The following is a 25104-nucleotide window of genomic DNA, read 5'->3' on the forward strand; positions in this document are numbered from 1 at the left end:
TTGTATGATGGCTTGAATTAAAGTTTAAAATGCAAAAGTCAAGTATGATAACTCAATTGTGCTCTAAACAGGAACATTCATTTCGAACGTGCCCCTGTTATATCGAAGAACCAATTGTTGATTTTATGAAATTGGTTTTACATAATTACTTGAATTAAAATAAAACATACAAAAGTCAAGTATCATGGTTCAATTGTGCTCTAAAAAGAGATATTCATTTCGAGTGCACCTCTGGCTTATTAAAATTGTACTGTACTGTTGATTTTATAGGCTGTGCTTTTCTGCTTGTGCTATGATTAAACTTTTCAAACGCTCCTGTGATTTTATCTGATAGAAAAATGTTAACTTTGGTGAAAATCAGATTTCCTACTTTATTCGGATGTTTTCGATTTTCGATACTAATCGGAAGCAATCCGGCACAAAACCCACGTAAGAACAATTCCGGAAACATAAATATCTTTGTGGGAAATAAAAAATAAAGATAAATAAATCGCTCCATCCGTTTCTTAGTCCATAGGACTCTCTCTCTCCCTCTCTCTCTCTCTCTCTCTCTCTCTCTCTCTCTCTCTCTGTGGCAAGCACACATACACAGATACACACGCATGCACACACACGCATGCACACACACACGCACACACACGCATGCACACACACACACACGCACACATAAAGTTCATTTATGTAAAAGTTGAGATTTAGAATTAAATCTATTATTATCATTATTATTATTATTATTATTATTATTATTATTATTATTATTATTATTATTTTAATGTTTCGCAATTTTGTTTTATTTAATGGCCAAATAGTTATATGTGTTCAAATAAATTCGGCATCTCTTCAGAAGGACTTACTTGATTTTTCAATAAGTTGCGATGTATTTATGAACTAGCAAAGAGATCCGACGTTGTCCGGGATTGAATGATGATCAACGAATGTTTTACGCTCCCATTTTTTTTTTTTATTTTCACCAAAATCGGCGAATTCGCCCATTTTTCAATCAAATCGATCGATTGCCCGCTCTAGATAAAGACCCACCGTGTTGTCCTGGAAAGAAGCTTCACATACCTCCCCGCAGTGACTTAATCCACAGTACGTTGTAGTTTACATTGCACTGTAGAGAACCTATTGTTGAGTTTATTAAATTATTTTTTATATATAATGTCGAATTATACGTTAAAATGAAAAAGTAAAGTATCACGGTTAGATTGTGCTCTAAACAGAAACATTCATTTCAAACGCACCCCTGTCATATCAAAGAACTTGTTGATTTTATATTCCGGGCCTTTCTTCTTGTGAGGCAATAAAACTTCTCAAATGCACTTGTGATGTTAGGCTGTATAGGGTGTTAACTTTAATCAAAATCGCCTGTTCCTTCTTTCATAAGATTTTTTCGATCATTGATTATCGATACTCATCGATGACATTCCGATACAAAACCTATCTAAGAATACTGCCAAACACATAACGTAAATATTTGTGAAAGTTCATTAAAATAGTCCCAGCCATTTCGGAGGCTATAGGGAACCAACTCACACACACATACACACAGAGATAAAGTTCCATTTATATAATAGACAGATAGATAGATCAATCGATCGATCGATAGATAGATAGATAGATAGAGATTGCAAGTGAAAACACAAATTGATTTTTTCATACATTTAACAGATAAATTGATCGCTATGTTGTTATGAGATAATGCTCCCAGGCATTACCTTGTCCTTGAGAATAGTGCAGTTATGTTGCTTTGTCGTAATACCATTTTCCCAGTCATTACCCCTTCCTTTGCGGGGGAGGCAGTGTAGTATATGTTTGATCGTTACGTATACTAGCAGAAATGTGCGTATCGTTGCTCGTAAACCTAATGCCCTCTTCGACTTCATTTTAATAGCTTTTCTGTTTTCTGTTCAGCTAATGGTTTTAGATAAGAAGTTCGCAACCGGATTTTCAGATAAACCTAAAACCACTCTGTGTTGAGTTTTCTCAGCAGAAGCTGGTTTCTATTTCAGCGAAAACCCACGTGCTAGTTTGATACGCTTTATTTATCCGTTAAGGATTTCGTAATTCATTCGTCGACAGATGTTTTTCGTTTCTAAACGTTTCTGATGGCTCTTGCTGCTGACGGAAGCCTGTGCGGCTGCATTATAGGCAGCAACAGCAGTTGCTGCGTCGCGGGCCGAATGCCATCGACCATAGCCTTTCTTTGTCGCTGCATCTTTGTTTTAGTCTTCTTTTTTTAGAAAACCTTTATCGGTGATTTCTGATTGGTGCTTTTCATGTGACGTCACCCACTGATTCTGATTGGTTGATTTAGCGTAACGTCATCTTCAAACAGTCAAAACAAACAAACAAGTGTATGCAGTCTTCCCGCCGCTTTGAAGGCCAAAACAGAATTCTCTGCGTGGTACATTTTTTTTAAGACTTGCACATCGGTGTCGAGCGGTGCTAATGGCGGGCGATCTTGTGTGTCGGCTCAAATTCTGTCTACGCTTTTTGTTTTGTTTCCATAATTTGCAGCTTATAGTTGCCTCTTAAATGACTTCAGCTACTGCTTCAGAGGCAATCCTTGTTTAACCATAATATTAAAAAACTGCTAGTGAAAAAAAAAAAGGAAATAAACAAAGTTAAGTTATATAATATTGTACTTGCTTGTTAGGGTTAAAAAAACAGACAGTTCACTTAAAATTACGCGAATTCATCCATTATTTTTGTTTTAGAAAAAACAATTAAATTTATCGGTGAATTCGCTCTGCGATCATTTTCGGCTTCATTAAGGTTAAATTCCAAGGGATATAACTAAAAATTTAATCAAAACAACAGAAAGTTATCACACATCCACCCATGTTAAAAATGTTTTTCTAAATTTGTACAGGGATTTATTTTTAAAAATGGGGGATGCTCTTTTCTCTTTCCTAGGACCTCTTTCCCAAAGAAGAGACGTCGCGAGCCTGCTCTGATTTACCGTTATTTTCATGGCAAGTGCTCGTCTGAGCTCCAATCCATGGTCCCCTCTGTCTTGACTTTCACGAAAAACACTCGTCTAGCCAAAACCACTATCAATAATTTCCTATACTCTTTATCTGTGCCTAAACCTAAACGTAGATTCAATGAACAAAGCTTATTTCTTAGAACTGCACGCCTGTGGAACCCTGTTCCGTTTTTCTGCTTTCCAACTGACTGCAATATAGTTGTCTCCAACGTGAACCATCCCCTTAAGTAATCCAATTTACCGAATTTCCCCTACTAACGATGACTGACATATTCCCCTTGACCACTGTACACTCATGAACCCTTATCCTCGAGTGGCCTCTGGGCCTTGATAAGTGGTGACTTCTTTATATATATATATATATATATATTTATATATATATATATATATATATATATATATATATATATATATATATTGCATGAATTGGCGAAAATTTTGGAGTAAGGTCATATTTTTAACCTAACGGGTAAGTACATAATAAAGTTTGTTATGGAATTTTCTATTATTTTTTTTATTAGGATTAATTTGAAGAAGTATCGGTCTTTCACATTTACCTAAAAACAATCTGATTGCTTGTTTTCTTGCTAGTATATAAGTCCCTCTAAAGGAGAAGGTAATCATTGGGAAGATGTATCATAACGACAGAACAGATACTACACTACACCAAAACTGAGGACAATGTCTGATAGGATGGTAATAAGGTGAAAGAACATATAATTCACTACACTCCAAAGAAGGAGGAGGTAATACATGAACAGTTAGTCTCATGGCCAAAGAACAGGAAAAAGTAATGCCTGATAGGGATGGTCTCATGACTCATACTACACTACCTCTTACATTGGAGATTAAAATAGAGTACATTTAATAGAATACTATAGTTTCAACTTCCGGCAGACAGATACCAAATCTCCATCAGTCATAGATGGTGAACATGAAATGAGGAGAATTCTGAAAAATTCTGCTCGGCTATATTTCAAAACGACTTATTATTGAAATATTATAGTTACTAATCGCGGTACCCTTTCATATTCCGGGGTGCTTTCTTAATATATCGTCATAATTTATTGTTAATAATAATAATAATAATAATAATAATAATAATAATAATAATAATAATAATAATAATAATAAGGGCACTAGGTGAAAAAAACGACTTGGGAATTCTGGAAGCGGACATCATCAGAGCAACAGAAATGAAAGAGAAAATTAGAAAGGAATACCTCAGGAGAACAAGAAAACTCCTGGAAATGAAATTATATCGCAGAAACCTAATAAAAGGTATAAATACATGGGCAGTATCACTAGTAAGATACTCTGGACCGTTTTGAGGGTGGACAAAAGAAGAACTGAGACAACTCGACCAGAAAACCAGTAAACTCATGACCATGCATAATGCACTACACCCAAAGGACAATATTGACAGACTCTACGTGAAAAGGAAAGACGGCGGAAGAGGACTGATCTGTATAGAAGACTGTGTGAAATACACGAAAAAAGAACTAGAAAAATACATAATGCAAAACACTGAAAGGATAATTATGGCAGCGGGAGACACTGAAAAAAAACCCAACAAAACAGAAAACAGAAAGACGAATGACAAAACGAGAAAAGAAAAATGGGAAGAGAAACAACTCCATAGAAGATTCATAAGAATGACAAAAAATGAGAATAGCGAAAACACCTGGACATGGCTACGAAAAGGACATATAAACAGAGAAACTGAATCTCTAATAACTGCAGCACAAGATAACTCGATAAAAACCAACCATATCAAAACAAGGATCGATAAAACACAAGAAAACAGCAAATGCAGACTCTGTGGACAAAGAGACGAAACGATAGACTATATAGTAAGTGAATGCAGCAAACTGGCTCAAAAGGAATACAAAAACAGACATGACCAAGTGGGGAGGGCGGTGCACTGGGAATTGTGCAAACGACTGCATTTTGAGCGTACAGATAAATGATACAAGCATAAACCCGCAACAGCACCTGAAAACGAGAACCACAAAATCCTATGGGACATGGACATACAGACGGACAAACACATCCAAGCAAGAAGACCAGATGTTGTAATAATTAACAAGAAAGAAAAATCCTGTCAAATCGTAGACTTTGCTGTTTCAGCTGACCACAGGGTGAGTATGAAAGAAAAGGAGAAACGAAGCAAATACACAGAGCTAACCAGAAAGTTAAAAGAGATTTGGATGATGAAGAAAATCAAAGTAGTACCGATAATAGTAGGAGCACTAGGAACAATTCCGAAAAACTTCGAAAAAAGAATGTCAGAAATTGGAATCAGAGGAATAACTGCAAAAATACAACGACTAACGATAATGAAAACGGCTGAAATATTAAGGAAAACCCTCGAATGCGGAGAATAATACAAGAAGACAATATAACGAAGAAGCGTTACAGGGAATGAAGAACACCGAAGCTGCATATCTACAAGTTCTACACCCCCATCATGCATCGCCCTCATTGTTTCATCGCCGCTCCCCCAATAAAAAAGTGATACCAAAGAGCCGAGAAGGGTCAAGAAAGATTGAAAGACCGAGGAGAGAGCGCTGGCCAGACCTCGGCTGGACAAACGCGAAGAGAACTGGGACCTTGGGGAGGCTTAATGCTACTCAAATCCCAGTATAAACCAATGGCCACTGCCAGCGAGAAATCAATGGTAAGAGGCTGTTGCGATGACGCAAATTCATTTGCTATCGAAGGAGGTAGAGAGAGTTGGACATCTGGAGAGACTTGTTGTCACTTAGCTTCCAGAAAACACCAAAGGTTTCCAATCAGATCGTTTGTTGACTTGTGTGAAAGCTCCATGAAATAATAACGGTATTATTTAGAAAGCCATTCTTAACGTTGGAGGGAGAGTGTTTTGTAGCTTTTTTCTGTACTTGCACTTTACAATTTAATGAAAAAAATATTGTAAAAATTGAATTTAACTTGAAAATACTATTTTGAAAATAGCGCTTTAAGGTAGATGCACAAGCATCGAGAATTCTATCTTTTTTAATAGTTTAATATTTAAGGAACATTACGAAAAAAACTTTAATGTCCGTGCTAATGAAATCAATATAACTCGAAAAAAAATTCTGTGCTGTCACCTAACAATTTAATAAACAAAAGGTGCCGTAAAAACTGAATTTTAATTGAACATCCAATAAAAAAAATAGCACAATTCGTATTCTTAAAACAATCTATTACGTTCATTTAAAATTTACACAGCAGAATCATCATCTAAACAATTTGAGCTTTATTTCTAAATTTCTTTCTACAAGCTTTTATGAATAAACGTTAAAACGTACATTACTTAAGTATTTAAACCAGGAGATAGATTTGAACAGAAACTTACAACAGCCATTTTTTTTATTAGTTTTCATTGGTAAGCAAGATTTCTTTTATCCAATCAGGATGTAGTTAGGGTTTTCATCATCCAATCAGAATGTAGCAACGTTTTATCATCAGCGAAATCAAATATTTATTAACTATTTGGAATATTTCATTTTCAATCTAAAGGATGGCCAAGATGATAACGGTCGAAGCGACAAGTATTAATAATAATAATAATAATAATAATAATAATAATAATAATAATAATAATAATAATTAATATTAATAATAATAATAATAATAATAATAATAATAATAATAATAATAATAATAATAATAATAATAATGCATACATACATACATACATACATACATACATAAAACACATGTTTCGTCTATGTTTATTAATATTAAATTGTAGCAATTTAATTCTCTTTGAAGCAATAAATATTTTATCTATTACTAGGGATGCCACCACTTCAAGGCCCGGAGGCCACTCTTGTATCCCTTCGACGTAAATATCGCCGATTAACTCGACAACCTTCAAAATCCTTACCGCTTAGCTGAAGAAATCCCTAAATGCCAGAAACCTCTCTCTCTCTCTCTTTCTCTCTCTCTCTCTCTCTCTCTCTCTCTCTCTCGTTCTTTCTCTTTCAATGAAGAAAAAAGGAGAATTAAATTGTATTTCTTTAAACAGTTGAAGCCGATACGCCGAGCAGACATGCCTTGGCGCTCATAACAGGTTTGGTCTGGTTGCAGGTGATGCGGTTCGACAATCACAGAATTAAAAACGCTCCTTAAATGTAAAAGAAATAATTCTATATTTGTATTTTAAAAAATTGTCTTTCTCCGCTATTTTGTACAAGCGTTTCATTTTCTGCCAACACCGACGATAGAATGCTGCCCGTTATGACACCGACCAAAGACGAAACCCACCAGCAAATGTAGCCAACGTCAGCTCAACCCAAATCACCCTTTAATGCTTATCTTTAATGTTTTTATCGTTCATTTGTCTATCGTTTTATCGTTTGTTTCATCGAGGAGCTAGTTGCCGTTCTCAGGACATAACAGCAGATTCAAGAAATGTCTCCACGACAAACAAAATACCCTCCCGGCAAACTATGGTAGAATAAAAAATATGACAGTAAAGACGCATTTGATGTGGCGATGGGCATTCGATAGCGTAATTTATGACTTGATTGGATTATTCGTACTTGACTCGCTTACATACAAATCCCAGACAATATGTTCAAGCTGTATCGTGATGGTGGCGTTTACCTTTTCTGAAACTGCAACAGACATATGTAAAACAAACCAATCAAAGCAATCGATTGAACACCGTTTCAGCATCCACTATTACTAACCAAGATCGATAGCAATCCCGAAAACGTTAATTTTCTTGATGCAGACAAAGAAAACTGCTATCACAAACCTTTAATAAAAAATCTTCTATCATAAACCTTTAATGAAAAACTTCTATCATAAACCTTTAATAAAAAAACCTTCTATCATAAATTTTAATAAAAAGTCTTCTATTATAAACCTTTAATAAAAAACTTCTATCATAAACCTTTAATAAAAAATCTTCTATTATAAACCTTTAATAAAAAAAACTTCTATCATAAACCTTTAATGAAAAAAATCTATCATAAACCTTTAACAAAAAACTTCTATCATAAACCTTTAATAAAAAAACCTTCTATCATAAACTTTTAATAAAAAATCTTCTATTATAAACCTTTAATAAAAAAAATTCTATCATAAACCTTTAACAAAAAAAAACTTCGATCATAAACCTTTAATGAAAAAATTCTATCATAAACCTTTAACAAAAAAAACTTATATCATAAACCTTTAATAAAAAAACTTCTATCATAAACCTTTAATAAAAAAATTCTATCATAAACCTTTAACAAAAAAACTTCTATCATAAACCTTTAATAAAAAAAAAACTTCTATCATAAACTTTTAATAAAAAATCTTCTATTATAAACCTTTAATAAAAAAAACTTCTATCATAAACCTTTAATAAAAACCTTCTATCATAAACCTTTAATAAAAAAAACCTTCTATCAAAAACCGTAAATAAAAAAATCTTCTATTATAAACCTTTAATAAAAAAAAAATAAATATATTAGCATAGATTCATACTACCGCTAATAGTCTCCCAATATTCCCAGTATAAGCCAATGGAGATAAACTAATCCTACTACAATAGAGAATTAAGGAAAGTAAAAAGTTAGTTTTGAGTTTACTTTCGGCAGCTGCATAACTCCCGCTTTCCTTATTTTGTCCTTTGGTCCTCACATTCCTGGAATGATGTTTCTGACAAAGAAGGAAGACTTGCTGTTTTCCGGTCCAAAATCTATTCCATCTAACATTTATTGTAGGCAAGTTTTTTGACATTGAAATGGCATTTGATTTAGCCCCTTACATAAATTGGCTTGATGTCCTGTTTAAATGATTTCCATATAAAAATAAAACTCAGATAAAATTTTAAAGACCAGATTAAATTTTAAAGAACACTATTTTCAGCATCCACCATTATTAATCGGAGTTATAGAAATAGAAAGATTGGTTTACATCATCATTCTTTTTTAATGTTATTACCAAAATATAAGTCACTTATTCTTAAACCTAGTAGATAAGAAGTTCTAGCGACACTTGATACAAAAATAGAAGTTTAATCGATATTAGTTTCTTGAGAATTCATTGCCTCTAAGAGGAAGATTACAACAAATTCGCACAACACAACAGCATCTTAAAATTTGACAGGGAAACTTCCAAAAAGTTAAACTTTCATAGAAAACCCCGCTTCATTTGACTATGCACCAATGCTTTTTATACACGATGCTTAAAAACTTTTCATAATTTTTTTTTTAAACAAATTAGGGATCATCTAAGCATTTAAGTAACATCAAGCCACAGAGTAAATATGGTATTTTGGTGAGAGTGTTTAGTCCCAATAGTTTTTGACAAATTATTTATTGGTTGTAAAATATTGAGCTAATACGTTCATGTGAAAAGTCTAACTTTTACAAAGAACAAGGGCAGCTATGCAAATTAGTCGGTTTGGGGCGTTCGTAGCAAAATATGAAATTTTTACTATTTTTATTGTTTTTTTTTTAACTTGTGAATGTATATTCAGTGTTGAAATGAAACAAGTCATTAAAGTAGAAATAGTGTCGCTCCATTTTAAAATGTGTACCTTAATTCATTCACTTCATATGAATCATATAATTCTATTGATGGTATCGGTATTCAAGATATCTTTCTAGTTAGAATTTTTTCTATAAGACATTGGATACGTACAAAAAGTCACAATCACATTGACACACCGGTTCTCGCCAGATCACTGAAGTTAAGCAACATTGGGCCTGGCCAATACCAGATGGATGACCATTTAGGAAGGCGAGACGTTGTATGTACCGCGAGGTAAAATGCCAGGTTGGGAAACTGGCACGGTCTCTCCTTCTCTCGAGGGTAGATGGACCTCTCTTTAGCCGTGGTAGGTAATCCATCTAGTGATGGCATCACGTTAAAAAATACTCTTAATAGCTCTGGAAAAGCATCACGTATTCAGCTACGGACAAGATTTGAATTACACTACAAACTCGTATAGTGAGTTCAATCTCGGCTGCGACCGCATGTTACGTTTTATGTTTTATTTTTAAGGTTGCCAATATCTCTAAATGAAAATGTGTCTGTGGAACGAACTGGATTGGAACGTGGCACATCCAGGTTGTCAGCCCGCATCGTTGACCACTGACCAACTTATTGTTGCTGTTGTTGTTGTTGTTGAGGAGGAGGAGGAGGAGGAGGAGGCGGGAAGGAGGAGGAGTAGCAGCATTTCAAATGAATCATGATTATTATTAGCATTCGTTTCCCAGGTATCTTTCTAGTTAGAATTCTTTCTCGATAGACATCTAGTACTTACAGAAGGAAACACATGAAGGTTGCCAACGTCCATGAATGAAAGTGTTTCTGTGGGACGAACAGGATTTTAATCTGGCCCACCCAGGTTGTAAATTCGCGTTTTTAACCATGTAGCCATTGTCACCTCCCTACAACGCAATGAAGTTCTTTTTTCCAAAGCTCATAACAATTAAAATTCTACGAATGATCATGATGGAATATATAGCAATATGTCACTTTGACACGTATTATTAAAGTTCCGTGTCTTTCTTACTTCTTCTACTCTCTTTTCTAATTGAATTATATCACCACTCCTCTTCCATAATTTATTACTGTGAACGTAGCGTCATGTAATCTAATATTGGGCTCTGTTTAATATTAAACACAACTGGCGATTATTATCGTCTATGGTTGACAAGCAACGTGCAATATTCAATACGTAAACAATATTTTATTGAAAAGATTGTCGCAGGCGTCGGCGATGTTTTGTTTAACTTAGTCGTTAAGGAGATTGATTAGTTTCAACCTGATTATCGACACTTTTTTTTTTTTTTTTTACTAATGGTGAATATAACGGCATTTATATTATTTTGATTACTCTTCTAATCTTGGACAACGTTTCGGCCGATGTAACATTCGATCTTCTTCAAGTAGATATTTACTTGCTGCCAACTACAGCATGATGTGACACAAGATCAGAAGGTGGGAGTGTTCACGCCAACGCATCTAAAAGAGGGGCAATCTGGTCAAGCAAAAAAAAAAAATGCCTGGACATCCCTATCGGCATACCTTGGTAGGAGCGCCTCAGGCAATAAGCAATAGACTCGCTCCACCCAAAAGCCGGTTGGTAGGACATGGGAAGGAGGACTTCCTAGGTAATAACCAGGTAACGTACCCCAGTCCGACAGGTAGTGAACCACGTAAATGGCCCATCACCTGTCGGGCCGATTGTCAAGAACAGATTCTTGAATGATACTTTCTACCCTGATCTCCAAGCAACCAAAGCAAAAATGAGACTCATCCTCATCGATATAACGAGGGTATATCTTGTCGAACTGGCGAATATTTTTATTGAACTCAGGAATCTGCATGGAATTGCGACCCGAAACTTTGATTTAATCCCCGGATGTAGCTATCTCTTGCTCTGTCAGCCATAACCGTCTAGACGTCTAAATAATTCGTAACGGCATCCTTCTGAGGACGGTCATTTAGAACTGCTTATAACTTAGCACTTTTATCTGTTGCGCTATGGGCGACGCAAAGAATACATTTACGAAACAATTAAATACATCTATGCGACCCATTACTAGCGGAACGAGAGAAATCTATCCTCTGTGGATTAAGTAAACGGTTCGTTTCGAAATTGCGTTTACATGCTCGAGATCAAAGTAAAGAACAAGAAAACTACTAGAAACAGAGCTATACAGTAGAAAACCAATAAAAGATACAAACATATTGGCAGTGTCACTCGTAAGATAGCCCGGATCGTTTGTAGGGTGAACCAAAGAAAAACTGAGGTATCTCAATCAGAAGACTAGAAAACTTATGACCATACATACTGCATTCCATTAAAGGATGATACCGACCGACTCTATTTGAAAAGAAAAGACGAAGGAAGAGGACTAGTTTGTATATAAAACTGTGTTAATTATTCAAAAAGAGAATTAAAAAAAAAATGAATAATGCAGAACGCCAAAAGGATAATTACCGCAGCAAGAGACACTGAAAAAATGAACAAGACAAAAACCAGAGAGACAATTGATGAGACGAGAAAATAAAATTGGGAAGAGAAATAGTTACACGGACGATTTTCATAAGGATGACAAAAGATGAAACTAACGAAAAGAAGCAGAAGCTAGGAGGTTAAATCGGCCGAAATGTTGTATGAACGCTACTCTGGTTAATCCGAATAGCATGAATAATCAGTCCTCATTTATTTAAAAAAAAAAAAATTCCACGAAAATTATACCGGCATTTCTTTCGAAAGATACAAATGTTATGATAGCAATAGATAAAACAATATAAGTAACAGTAAAGTTTCAACTCCAGATATACACAGTCTCCATTATATATAAGTCGGCTTTTACTCTCGAAAGGGGAATTTTTCATATTGTGATTAGTGTTAGTAATTTATACAAACAAAACAGTAGATGCATGTATGTGTGCGTGTCTGTGTGTAAATATTTAACCGATAAACTCTTAAACTACTGATCACATAACACTGAAATTAACAGGAAATGGTAATCATACACCGAAGATTGTTTATAACGAGTAACATTTTTCTGTAGTTGACGAATCACGCGTACAGAAATATGTCGGCAAATTGAAATTCAAAATGTTCATTTCAACTTGCCGACATATTTCTATTAATTTTGTGCATGCGCAAATTCATTCATAGTTTGAAGTGATTTACTTTTAAAACTTTCTTATCTATCTGTCGATAGCCCAAACAGTAGGAAACACGATTGGCGTACTAAATGTATTGGTTTCGATTCTAGTCATTTTTTTTTTAATTGAAATCAGTACTATCTATTTATAATAGTCAACAGAGAATTGACTCTGTAATAATAAATACGAAATACGACCGGGAAACGTCGGATGTCCTCCTGCAGTTAGTTAGTAATATACGATAAAAAATACGTTGATGAACTGATTTGTGTAAAATCATCAAGGGTAAGTGGGGCCTAACCTGACCAGCGTCAGATGGGTGATTATTTAGGAATACCAAGTGTTATGTATGAAATGATGAATTATTCTGAAAAAAAAGTCTTTAAGATGCCTTTAGCACTGTTTCCAATCATGTGACGAAGCTCCTAGTAAAGAGTATATTATCCTTTTTCTTTGACTGTGATCAATGCGCGCATTAATATCGACAGACATTCTAAAAGATCACAGTCAAACCATCGGTTTTTGAAATCTGGTTGATATAATACAAATATGTTGACGACATTGCGAAGGTTGCTACAAAGAAAATGGGCTCCCTCTATCGTGTTAGAAAATTATTCACACCAGAAGGTACTATTGTTGCATATTTCTATATATACTATGTGCGTTATCGTGTTCTTACATGTAGGCATCAACAAAAGTGGTCAATGTGTGTGGGGAGCGTCTGTCTTGTGAAATGGTGTATGGGCGTATGGGTGTGCAACACATACAATGAAACAGTTCAGTAACATCAGTTTGTGTAGTGCACAAGCAAAGAACAGTTGTGTGGTCTCTTCTTTTACTTCAAAGGAACGCCAACAATAATAGGTTATATATTCGATATAAGTTTATTTGCGTTTTAGAGCTTGCCACTGCTAAGGTTGCGTTTATCTCAGATTCCAAACGCGGGGACGATATCTTCCGTGCTAACTTGTCCAACTCCTCCGCTCTGACTACAAACTCTAACCAAACTGTACGCGTCTCAAAATCTATTGTCATCATGACGTCATTAATATACGTAGCAGTAAGATCATCACCTGATGTTTTTACATAATCTATAATGTTTATCTAGAAATTCTTAAGTTTGATATCATTTCGCGTTAACATTTCCAATACATTTCTACCATAAATATTTCGTCTCGATACATATTTTCTTACATTTTATTTGCTAAACATCAACAACAATATAATAATAATCGTTCAGTTTACTTGGCATTCCCGACAGATCTATGTATAACACCATTTAGCTTTTAAAAGTCACAAATCGACCATGCCTGGAGTATTGTTGCTATATCTAAGTTGGTGTATCTACCATTAGTCTCCCACTTTTAGATGCTGTTCAAAAAAAGAGTCTCAAATCTAACAGGCCCCGCGCTATCAATTAAGCTCGAACGTCTGTCACACCACCGCTGTTCTGCATCCTTGTGCCTGTTTTACATTTACTTCAATGGAATGTGCTATAATGAAATGATAGCACTTGTGCCCCTCTCGTACATACTAAGCCTGAAAGCAGCAAAATCCCACCACTTCACTGTCGAATTCTCTGGATGCTGAAAAGCGGCCTACTCTAATTTTAAAATTTTTTTTTTCTCTCGGACTGCTAGACTATGGAATCCCCTCCCGAATTCCTAATTCCCTGACTGCACTCACCTGCAGAAGTTGAAATATACTGTGAACAGACATCTTGCTGCTCAACTCCCCACCTAACCATGTAAGACACTATCCTAAATTGTAGCCCTTTATGTCTATTGATTCATGATGGTTTTATATCTTGTTTAACAGAGAAAACGGCGGTGTATTTTTTATTAGTTAATCATAACTAGGGCTATGACAAGAGAATATTCTCATCATTGTTTGGACTCTCGAGTATATATTCGACACAGACACAGTTAATCAATCAAGAACCACAGCACTCTATATAAAAGCTGATATATTCTCAAGAGTCTAAATAATGAAAATAATATTCTCTTGTCAAAGACCTAATCATTACTTGCATCTAACTATTTCTCTTGATTCTAATGTATCTTTATCTTGTTTGATAGGGAAGAATGGTGTATTTTTAAGGATTTTATCATTAATGACATTTAGTTATTTCCCTTAACTCTGGGGAATTTATATCTTGTTTAATAGAAAAACAAACAATGGTGGTGTGAACCAACCAACCACTATGGTAAAAGAGACCTAAAGAGAAGGAGTTAGGGACAGCTGAATTAGAGCTATGGTTGAAAATTACCCCAAAGGAGGGCAGCAAAAGATGAATTAGAGCCTTTTTATTTTAATGGCAGGTCTCGGATACTAGCAGATAACCCTGCCAGTTTTAAAGAGTAATAGCGTGGTTGCCGATGTGAAATGCATTTCGTTTGTAACGGGGAAAAAAGCAAAGTAAAGTCAAAATAATTATTTGGAGATATTTAGCGGAATGTTAAGGCTAGAATTTGATTTTTAGCGGAATGTTAAGGCTAGAATTTGAAGTACCCTGATGCATGAGAAAATTGTCGATGAGAACCTTTGTTCTGTAGAAAGTTACCTAATTTGGGTGTATGGGGAGGTGGCTGATTATCCAAATCAGGACGAACCAAAGTATAACGAATTAGACGATTATTGGCTAGATGGAAAACTCATGTCGGCTTCGAACCACACCATCCCTTTATACATAAGGCATTGCAGAGCAAAGAAAATCAGTTTTGAACTCAATTTTGGGGTCTGATTGAACTTGGGGAGAGACTGTTCACCGGCCACTCGCCACCCTGCGAAGCACCCGTCCGATAAGCAAGGAATTGCCAGTAAAAAGAGATCTGTTTGAATACTATCATAGCTACCAGAAACAGAAAGTTGTAATCGATATTTTTATTCTTTTAATTCTCCTGTGAGAAACTGTATATAATTATTTTTATTTTTATTTTCCTGTATATAATTAATTTGATACGAAAACTACAACCAGAGTCAGCGTCGATTATTATTATTATTATTATTATTATTATTATTATTATTATTATTATTATTACTGATGTTGTTGTTGTTGTTGTAGTGTTGTTGTCGTTGTTTTTGTTGTTTGCAAGTGAACGTAAGGAAAAACAAGTTGAATGATCTTTTTCAGCGGAAGAAAGAAGATAAAAGGGATCATCAACTGCTGCATCCAGCGTCATATCAACTCTGTCTTCGTGAACGCGACTGAGACTGCACCACAGGATTTTGGTGGATGTTCCAGCTGAACAACCTAGGACTGCACTTGTAACTATGTGAACACATAGGACTTCCATTAACTTGAGTCTCTGGGGAACTGCAGGTCACACTACGTTATAGTTGTGTTATTAATACTTTAATCATTAATTACATATAATTATTTCTATTTGATTCTGGAGCATTTTCATCTTGTTTGATAGAGACAATTAGTATGTTGTTGATGATTCAATCATTAGTTAATTCTAGTTATTTTCGCTTGGTTTGAGACATTTTTATCTTTTTTTATAGAGAAAATGGCGATATTTGTAATAATTTAATCTTTATTTATTTCTCTTGATTATATGGCATTTATAGCTTGTTTTATAGAGAAAAGTAGTGTGTTTTTATATGTTGACTATAAGTTACACATTAATGTGCTTTTTTATAGTTTTTTACAAGGAAATCACCACTTATAAAGGCCCGTAGGCCACTAGAGAATAAGAGTTAATGAATGTGAGGTTGTAATGTTATAATCGTTAATGGCGTAGGTTAGGTAGAATTTAGATTATTTAGGGGGAAGGCCCAACAAGAACTCGTTTACTTTGGCTTTGGAGTCTACCATATTGTAGTTAGCTAGGAAGCAGGCCAGTGGAACAGTGTTCACCCAGCAGGCGGTTCTCAGAAAGAAGCTTTGTTCATGGAAGTTGCGTTCAGATTTAGGCACAGAAAGAGAGTGGGGGCAATCGTGTATAGTGGTTGTAGCTAGTCGAGTGTATTTGTAAAAGTTTGACAGAGAGGGACCATACACTGGAGCTCAGACAAGCACCTGCCATAAAAATAACGATAGAGCAGAGACGGTCTAGCAACGTTTGTATTTCAAATTTAGTTGACATTAGTCAAAATCATTTCTCACAATCATTTTGACCGCAATGGTCGAATTTTCGTCAGGATTTAGTAGTAGAATCCGTGTTGCATCAGTTATGACTCAGCTGCAATAGGCTGAGTCAGATCTCTGTCGACATAGTTACGTGGTACATTCATCGATCAATATCGTCTGAGTATTTTCCCGCCGCTGGATTTAGAGAGAACATTTGACCCTAGTTTATCAAATCAATTTCATTGTTCAATGTTTACAAAGACTTTCCCCGCGTAAATAAATATAAGCTTTGCTTTATCCACAGTTAACGGCATAAATAAATATAAGCCTTTCTTTGTCTGTAGATAACGGCATATAAACATTTAATTTTTAAAAACATTCCGGGTATGTTTTACAATCGACAGTGATTCGAAAAAGTGTTAAAAAAATCAGATATATAACAAATAAGAATTACCAAAGGCAATATACTCTTCTACCTAGCTTGATAAGTTTTTAATGGTTTTAATTAATGTAAAATGTTTGTTCGACTCGAAAAACAAGTAATATCGATTAGTACACGAGCACAAAGAAAAATGGCCGCAATGTATTTGTTACGTGGACATTTTTTCTTCTTGTGCTTCTGTCTAGGTTGACATTACTCGTTTTTCGAGCCGAATAAACGTTTTACATTAAGTAAAAACACTAAAAACTTATCCAACTTGGTAAATCAAATCCACCTTTATGCATTTCGGCTTCTCATAAAACAGTCAGCTATTTCAATAAAAATCTTATTTCATTTTTTTTTTTCATTTTTTTTTTTTTTTTTTTTACATAATTCGGTGATCTCACAAGACCAACCTTAACGCGTTTCAGTATATTAAAGCTTTAGTAAGGTACTGGTCACCTCAATGCATTTTTGTTTAATAGAAAACAAGTCAGCAATTTCAATGAATTGTTTCAAATATAAAAACGATTTTAAGAAAAAATTAATTCATTTACAAAAACAGTTTTGTATAATTTAGTGATCTCGTAAGATCCACTTGGACATATTTCAATAAATTAAGTCCACCTTAATGTATTTTTCGCTTTTGTTTTTTTTTGTTTTTTTTTTTTTACATGGTAGTCACCGCTTATCAAGGCCCGGAAGCCACTCGCGGATAAGGGTTATTGCGTGTACAGTAATCAATGGGATAGTATCGTAGTAATCGTTAGTATTGGAGATTTGATAAAGTGTCTTACTTAAGGAGGCGGTTTATCAGGAATTTGTTTATGTTGGACTTGAAGACATCCAAGTTGTAGTCAGGTGGGAAACAGGCAAACGGAAGAGAGTTCCACAGGCGTGCACTTCTAAGAAAGAAGCTTTGTTCGTGGAATCTGCGTTTTGATTTAGGCAGATATTTGTACGTTGCATAGCGTGTTGTCTGTTATAGGAGAAAATACGGGGAGTTGATGGTCTTCGTCGCATAGGGTAGAATTAGCTTCTTATAGAAGCTCGTCAGCCATTACAATTGATTATTTCGTGAAATAAAAGTCATATTTGGAAAAGAAATTCAGTTACAAAAACACTTTTACATAATTGAGTGATCTCATAAGACCTCCAAAACGCATTTCGATAAATAAAATCCACCTTAATGCTTCTCGATTTCTTAGAAAACAAGCCAGCCAATTCTAATTAATAATGTATTCTAATTCATTATTTCTAGAATTTTTTATTTATTTTTTATTTTTTGTATTTTTATTTAATTATTTTCGCCCTCAAAACAAGGTAAGTTACAACTTGGACGTAAGGGTCTAATATTTGGGCTCATATTTACAGGGACATGTAGCGAGATGTTTGTTACATTTAAATAACTGTATGTTAGTGCAAAACAGGCGATCGAAAGAGAACTCATAATTGTAGCAATTCATTGGAAGAAACTTAGAGTAAAAAGGCTTTCCGGATTCTAGGAACCTCTACAGTGAAAGGGTCGGGTTTTGCAGCTTGGCGGGTTAGTCGGAAGTATTTACGTCGAGAGGGTATTAGTGCTACGAGATTGTCAGAGCATATTCGATAAAAAATATTTGTAAAACGCATATAGGGATGCAACATTGCGGCGATGGGACGGGAATTGAAGCTTGGTTGACAGTGCAGTATCTATTTGGTCGGAAACGTTTTTTGAACCTTGTTTAAGAATGCTAGACTAGTAGTAGATGTACTAGCTCAGATGTGGCAACACTACTTCATGTATGGCAAATTCTGACACGGCAGAGGGAGCACGTCTTCTTTGCAGCAGCTTTGGCAATGTCGTCAATATCTTTATTTCAATCCATGTTGCCTGTGAATGTTAAGCTGAGAGGTTTGACTGGAGAGCTCTCGGGTAGCCTATTAGTAATCGATGGTTGAGAAGGCTTCTTGTAATTGTTAAAGGAAAGAAGCTTAATCTTAGTAGCATTAAACGATATCAATTATTTATGGACCCATTCCACTACAGACTGAAGATCATTCTCTATGGTTTCTCGTAACGTAGTCGTTACATGTCAACAATCAGGACCCGCACGTTGTATACAGACAGTCGCAAGGAAACAAAGACAATGAAAGAATTCGACTCTCTTTTTTAAAACGAAACAACATTTACAGGTACTTGTTTTTAAAAAGAAACAACATTTACAGATACTTTCCAGGATAACGCCTTGTCGTTTGTTCAAAAATCTTGTCGTACCCCAATGTGTCTGACAAGATTTTGCCATGCTAAACACGTAGTACTTTGTCTTTGTCCGACCATGTTTAGGACGTGGTTTTTCGTGTCGCTCTCGGTCCATCTGTATAACACGTCTATCTATCTCCTTTAATAATTTTTCTTTTCTTCTTCCTTGCAGTGACGTCACCTCGCACATATACGGCATAATCACGTTGACACACCGGTTCCCGTCAGATCACCGAAGTTAAGCAACGTTCAACCTGGTCATTACAAAATGGGTGACCAATTTGGGAAGTCCAGGTGCTGTATGTAGGAGAACGTCGACACCTCCCTGCAAAAAAGTTGCAAAAACCTAACGTCATCTCCCCTAACGGGGATATACATGCGACTGGGGAGCGCTTGTGAATTTCATACTCCCATGAAACTTCCTCCTTCGGAGGAAGCCTAACCGGCCATGAATATGGTTGGTGCTGACTGCACACACACACACACACACACACACACACACACACACCTCTCGCACACGGCTCGGTCAATTGCATAAAACTGCTGTTACTGTCACACGCTCGCCCGGGCTCTGTTACATTCTGCCATTACCTTGGATATATGTACATTCGTTTTTATTTTATAGAAGTCATTCTCTAAAGTTTCAGCCATTGCCTTAGATATTTGTACATTTGTTTAACCCTTATGTATCAAGTATCATTATTACAACGTTAACTTAAATCCCGGACAATTCCGAGTAGGAACAGTTGGTTAAATATTTTAGGTTCTTCTTTGTTATTGTAACGGAATTTGAAAAACTGAAATATTAAATTTAAAGAGAAATCAACTAGACTGTTATGTCACAGTAATGACTATATCCAAAAATTACGAAAAGCAATAAGGTTGAAAATTAATTATTAAAGAAAATATTTTTGAGGAAATTAGCAATTTCATCTTACACAAGTTTGGGTGCCCGGCGTTGCCAGGGTGTTTGTAGGTGTGTGTTGAGCAAAAACAAAAAAAGTTGTAGTAGACAGGCAGGCTCGAACCCGTGATGCGAAGGCGGAAAAGAAAGTGGAAGTGTGTGTAAGGGTGTTAGTTGAGCAAAAAAAAAAAAGAAAAAAAAGAAAAATTGCAAGCGCAAAAAAAAGTGGTAGTAGGCAAGCAGGCTCGAACTCATATCGCGAAGGAGGGAAATATAGTGAAAAAATAATGACGCGTTAGCTGTTGTGCCCATCGCACAACTATAAGTGACGTAGGTTTAAATTAAGGCTAGACAATCGAGAAGAGGCGATGACTTTCGAAAATATCGGCGAAAAAAGCGACCCCTCCCTGTAGAAAAGTGTCCAGTTGAGGGTGAAGGAATTAATGTTTTTATTCAATTTTTCGATATTTGGCGTCTGAAGGGTCGTGCTTCAAAACGATACCGATCTCGTGAAAATCCGTCGCCCCTGTTTAAAGTTTTAGGCATGCATACATGCATACATGCATACATACATACATACATACATTTAAACAGACAGGTGAGATGTATATTATAGAAGATAATAGGTTCTTCTTCTTTTCCCTTCCGTTTACGTCACATGTCACACATGACAAAACAAACATGGCGGAAATCATTTTTTCGCTGAATCATGGAAATACGTGCTTTATGTAATATTCCAGAAATATTTAACTAATTGTGACATTGGGCAATTAGGTAGATAACATTGCTTTTAGTTGGAATCGACAAATGATACAAGTAGTTATTGTTTGTTTGTTTTTTGGTCCGTGTTTTTTAATGAAACTTCAATTTTTCGGTTACAATAACGAAAAAGAACCATTTTTTATTTTCTATCAATTGAAGTAAATAATTTATTAATCATTTTTATTATTTACTAGCAGGGATATCCGACGTTGGCCGGAAATGAATGATAATCTACGAATATTTCACACTCCTACATTTTATTGTCATCAAAATCGGTGAAATCACCCATTTTTCAATCAAATCGATTGATTTGCCTTTTCTAGTTGGGAACACATCGCAGTGACTTAGTCCACAATACAGTGAAGTCTACATTGCACTGTAGAGAACCTACTGTTGATTTTATAAAATTATTTTTATATATATATAATGACTTGAATTAAAGTTTAAAAGTCAAGTATCATGCTTCAGTTGTTCTCTAAACAGAAACATTTTGAAAGCGCCACTGTCATATCAAAGAACCTACTGTTGATTTTATATGCCTTACTTTACTGGTTGTGTGGTGATAATGCAAACGTCAAGTATCATAGTTCAATTGTACTCTAAACAGAAACATTCATTTCGAAAGCGCCCCTGTCCTATCAAAGAACCTCCTGTCAATGTTATATTTCGGGCCTTTCAACTTCTCAAATGTGCTTGTGATGTTAATTTGTGTAAGGTGCAAACTTTGGTTAAAATCGCTTGTTCTGTCTTTTATCAAATTATTTCGATTATCGGTTATCGATACTTATCGAAGATATTCCAATACAGAACCTATCTAAGAACACTGCCCGACGCATAAAGTACATTTGTGTGAAATTTCATAAAAATCGGGCCAGTCATTTCGAATTCATAGGTAACGACTCTCCCTCTCCCCCCCCTCTCTCTCTCTCTCTCTCTCTCTCTCTCTCTCTCTCTCTTACACATACAGCTTTATATATATATATATATATATATATATATATATATATATATATATATATATATATATATATATATATAATAGTGACGATAATTTTTGACGGAAACAAACATTAAATCACGACGAGCCCCGGATTAAAATGCTCGAGGTAACAGTCATAATGATAATCCTCTTCGAAAGTACATAATCTCTTTTATGTAGCTTAATTTGTTTTAATTTTTGCCTTTTTCTCAGCTGTGCGAGATTTGTAACGCGATTAAAAATAACCGCCACTGCTCTTTTTTCATTCGTCAATTGTTTAGTGACGTCATCAAATTTACGCGGCTTTAATTTAGATATAGCAATCATGGCCGCTTCAGTTATTTTTACATTCTTGTTGATAACCACTTTGTAGCTTAGCAAATAAAAAAGGTCGAGATGGAAATATAATACTTACTATGGATTTGTTCTCTTCTTTTAATAGACATGCACATGTCCACAAATGCACGTTATAATTATTAATAATGCAAGTGACATTGAAATTAAGTGCCAGATGTATATAATGGAGATTTAGCGTGTGTCTGCAATCGAAACTACGTCACAATAAAAAATAAACTATTCTTCTTATATGGAGATCGCTCCGGACAAGGCATTTAGCCACTTGATGTAAACAGCTCACAGGGGCGAAAGATGATTATCGAAATGTCAGCAAATGTCTACTGACCTTACGCTACCGTACCGAAGCAGAATTCACTCTAGGTGGGTTGAACCGGCTTCCTCAAAAGGAGGAGGTTTCATGGAAATATGAAATTCACAAGTGATCCCCAGTCGCATGTATATCCCCACCAAGAAGATGACAGAGTTAGTATTTTTTTCAGCTATTGCAGGGAGGTGCCGACGTCCTCCTACATACAGTGCCTGGTATTCCAAACTGATCACCCATCTGGTACTGACCAGGATCAACGTTGTTTAACTTTGGTAGTGTAATGAGAAACGGTGTGTCAACGTGATTGTACCGTATATTATGGTTACTGACATTTTTAAAAAGACTAAGTTAATAGAAAGGCGGAGCATAGCAAGAAGAGAATTCTACAAGCCAGCAGTTATTGATGCTGCGTTACAATTAGGCTATCAGCAAAGACCATTAGGGTTTCCTTTTTATAGAAATCACTTCAGACAAGGCATGAAGCCACTTAATGTGAGGAGCTAACACGAACAAAATATAATTATTGCACAGGCCGGAGATGCCTATTTACCTTAGTCTTGAAAAGACCAAGGCTATAGGTAAGAGGAAAACAGTCAGCAGGAAGAGAGTTCCACAAGTTTGCGGTTCTTGGAAAGAAGCTACTGGAATAAGAAGTTGTATTACAATTAGGTATTAAAACAGCGAATTGGTGGAGACCACTAGACCAACAAGTCAAATGAGCTGGAACAAAAGAAGCAGGGAATAGATTAGACAATTCTGAAGAACATAGTCCAAAATACCATTTATGGAAAAGACTGAGAGTAGCAACATTACATCTGTGTGTGAGAGAGAAAGATAGAGAAAGAGAGAGAGAGAAAGAGATAGATAGAGAGAGAGAGAGAGAGAGAAAAGGCGCAGGCCAATCAAATTACAGATACGTTTTTGCAATTCATCAAGAACCCTCAAACGTTACACAGTATCACCTGCCCAAATATGACAACAATACTCCATATATGGTCTGATAGTAAATTTGTAGAGATAGAGAATAGCTTGAGATGTGAAAGTGTTTAGAACGTCAGAAAGAGAGTTCCACAAGCCTGTAATTCTTGGAAAGAAGTTATTGGCATAAAAATTATTAGAATGAGGTATCAAAACAGTGCATTCATGTAGACCACTAGACCAACAAGTCAAACGATCTGGAACAAAAGAAGCAGTGAATATATCAGACAATGCTGAAGAACACATGCCATAATAGTATTTATAAAAAAACTGAGACTAGCAACATCACGTCTGAGAGAGAGGTTGCAATGAAGAAGAAAGGATAGATCCAATCAAATTACAGATAGATTTTTGCAATTTATGAAGAACCCTCAGATGGGACAGAGATTCACCAGCGCAAATATAACAACAATATTCCATATATGGTCTGGTAATAGATTTGTAGAGCTAGAGAATAGCTTCAGGTGTGAAAAAGGTGTTTTGAGCGATAGAAATAACCGATTTTATTTCGACTGATTTCCAAAGTTTGTATTCATTAATATCAATTGGATTTTCGAGCTACTGTTTACCTCGTGAATGTTATTTTCGCAACGTTTCAATTGATGTAACAGCCGACTTTCTTCCGGTGTATCTTGTCGAACTCGGAAACCTTTTTGAAATAACATACTTACCAAAATACTATAAATATAGATGCATATAACACGATATTATACAGCGATTCGTTGCAGTTATGGCCGCAGAACCATGACATGTACTTCAGCAACATAATTTTGCTAATGCACTTCTTTGTTAATTATACCATTATGTTTGTCTTGATAATTATGGAAGAGTACAACAATGGCGACAGAGGATGCGAAACTTATACTGCAACAACACTGGCAGCAAGGATTTGTCGAACTACACTTCACAACACTAGCATTGAGGCTTTATTCGAGTATTAATCACACACGCTGCAAGCAAGAAGTTGTAATTTTCATCTTACAGTGTTGGAGACAAGGAAAACAAAATGAAAAATACAGACTTCATACAAATCAACACTAATAGAAAGAAGATATTAATTCGTTACGGATATAAGTTTTAAAAGGAGTGCTATGGGGTAAGCTGATGTCCCTATTGCGGAATTAATCGACTTACTCAAAGACTATAAATATAGTTTCATCTAACACGTTATTTAGCGATTTGTGGCAGCTATAGCTCCAGAATCATGACGTGTACTCCTATTAACACATTTTTTTTTTGTTTATTATACTACTAACATTTCAGCCCGGCGTTGCCCGGGTGTTTGGAGGTGTATGTTAAGCAAAAAAAAAAAAAGGTCAATTTTTTTAAACTTTGCCCCCTATTATGACCCCTCAACATTTATTGATTTGGACTCAAATCAAGTTAAGTTAGATCCATGTCCAAGGAACCTATATCCAAAATTTCAAGTATTTAGACCCAAAATT

This window comes from Euprymna scolopes, chromosome 14 (genome assembly GCF_053919585.1).
Source record: "Euprymna scolopes isolate OS-2025 chromosome 14, ASM5391958v1, whole genome shotgun sequence".
NCBI classification, from domain to species: Eukaryota; Metazoa; Mollusca; class Cephalopoda; order Sepiida; family Sepiolidae; genus Euprymna; species Euprymna scolopes.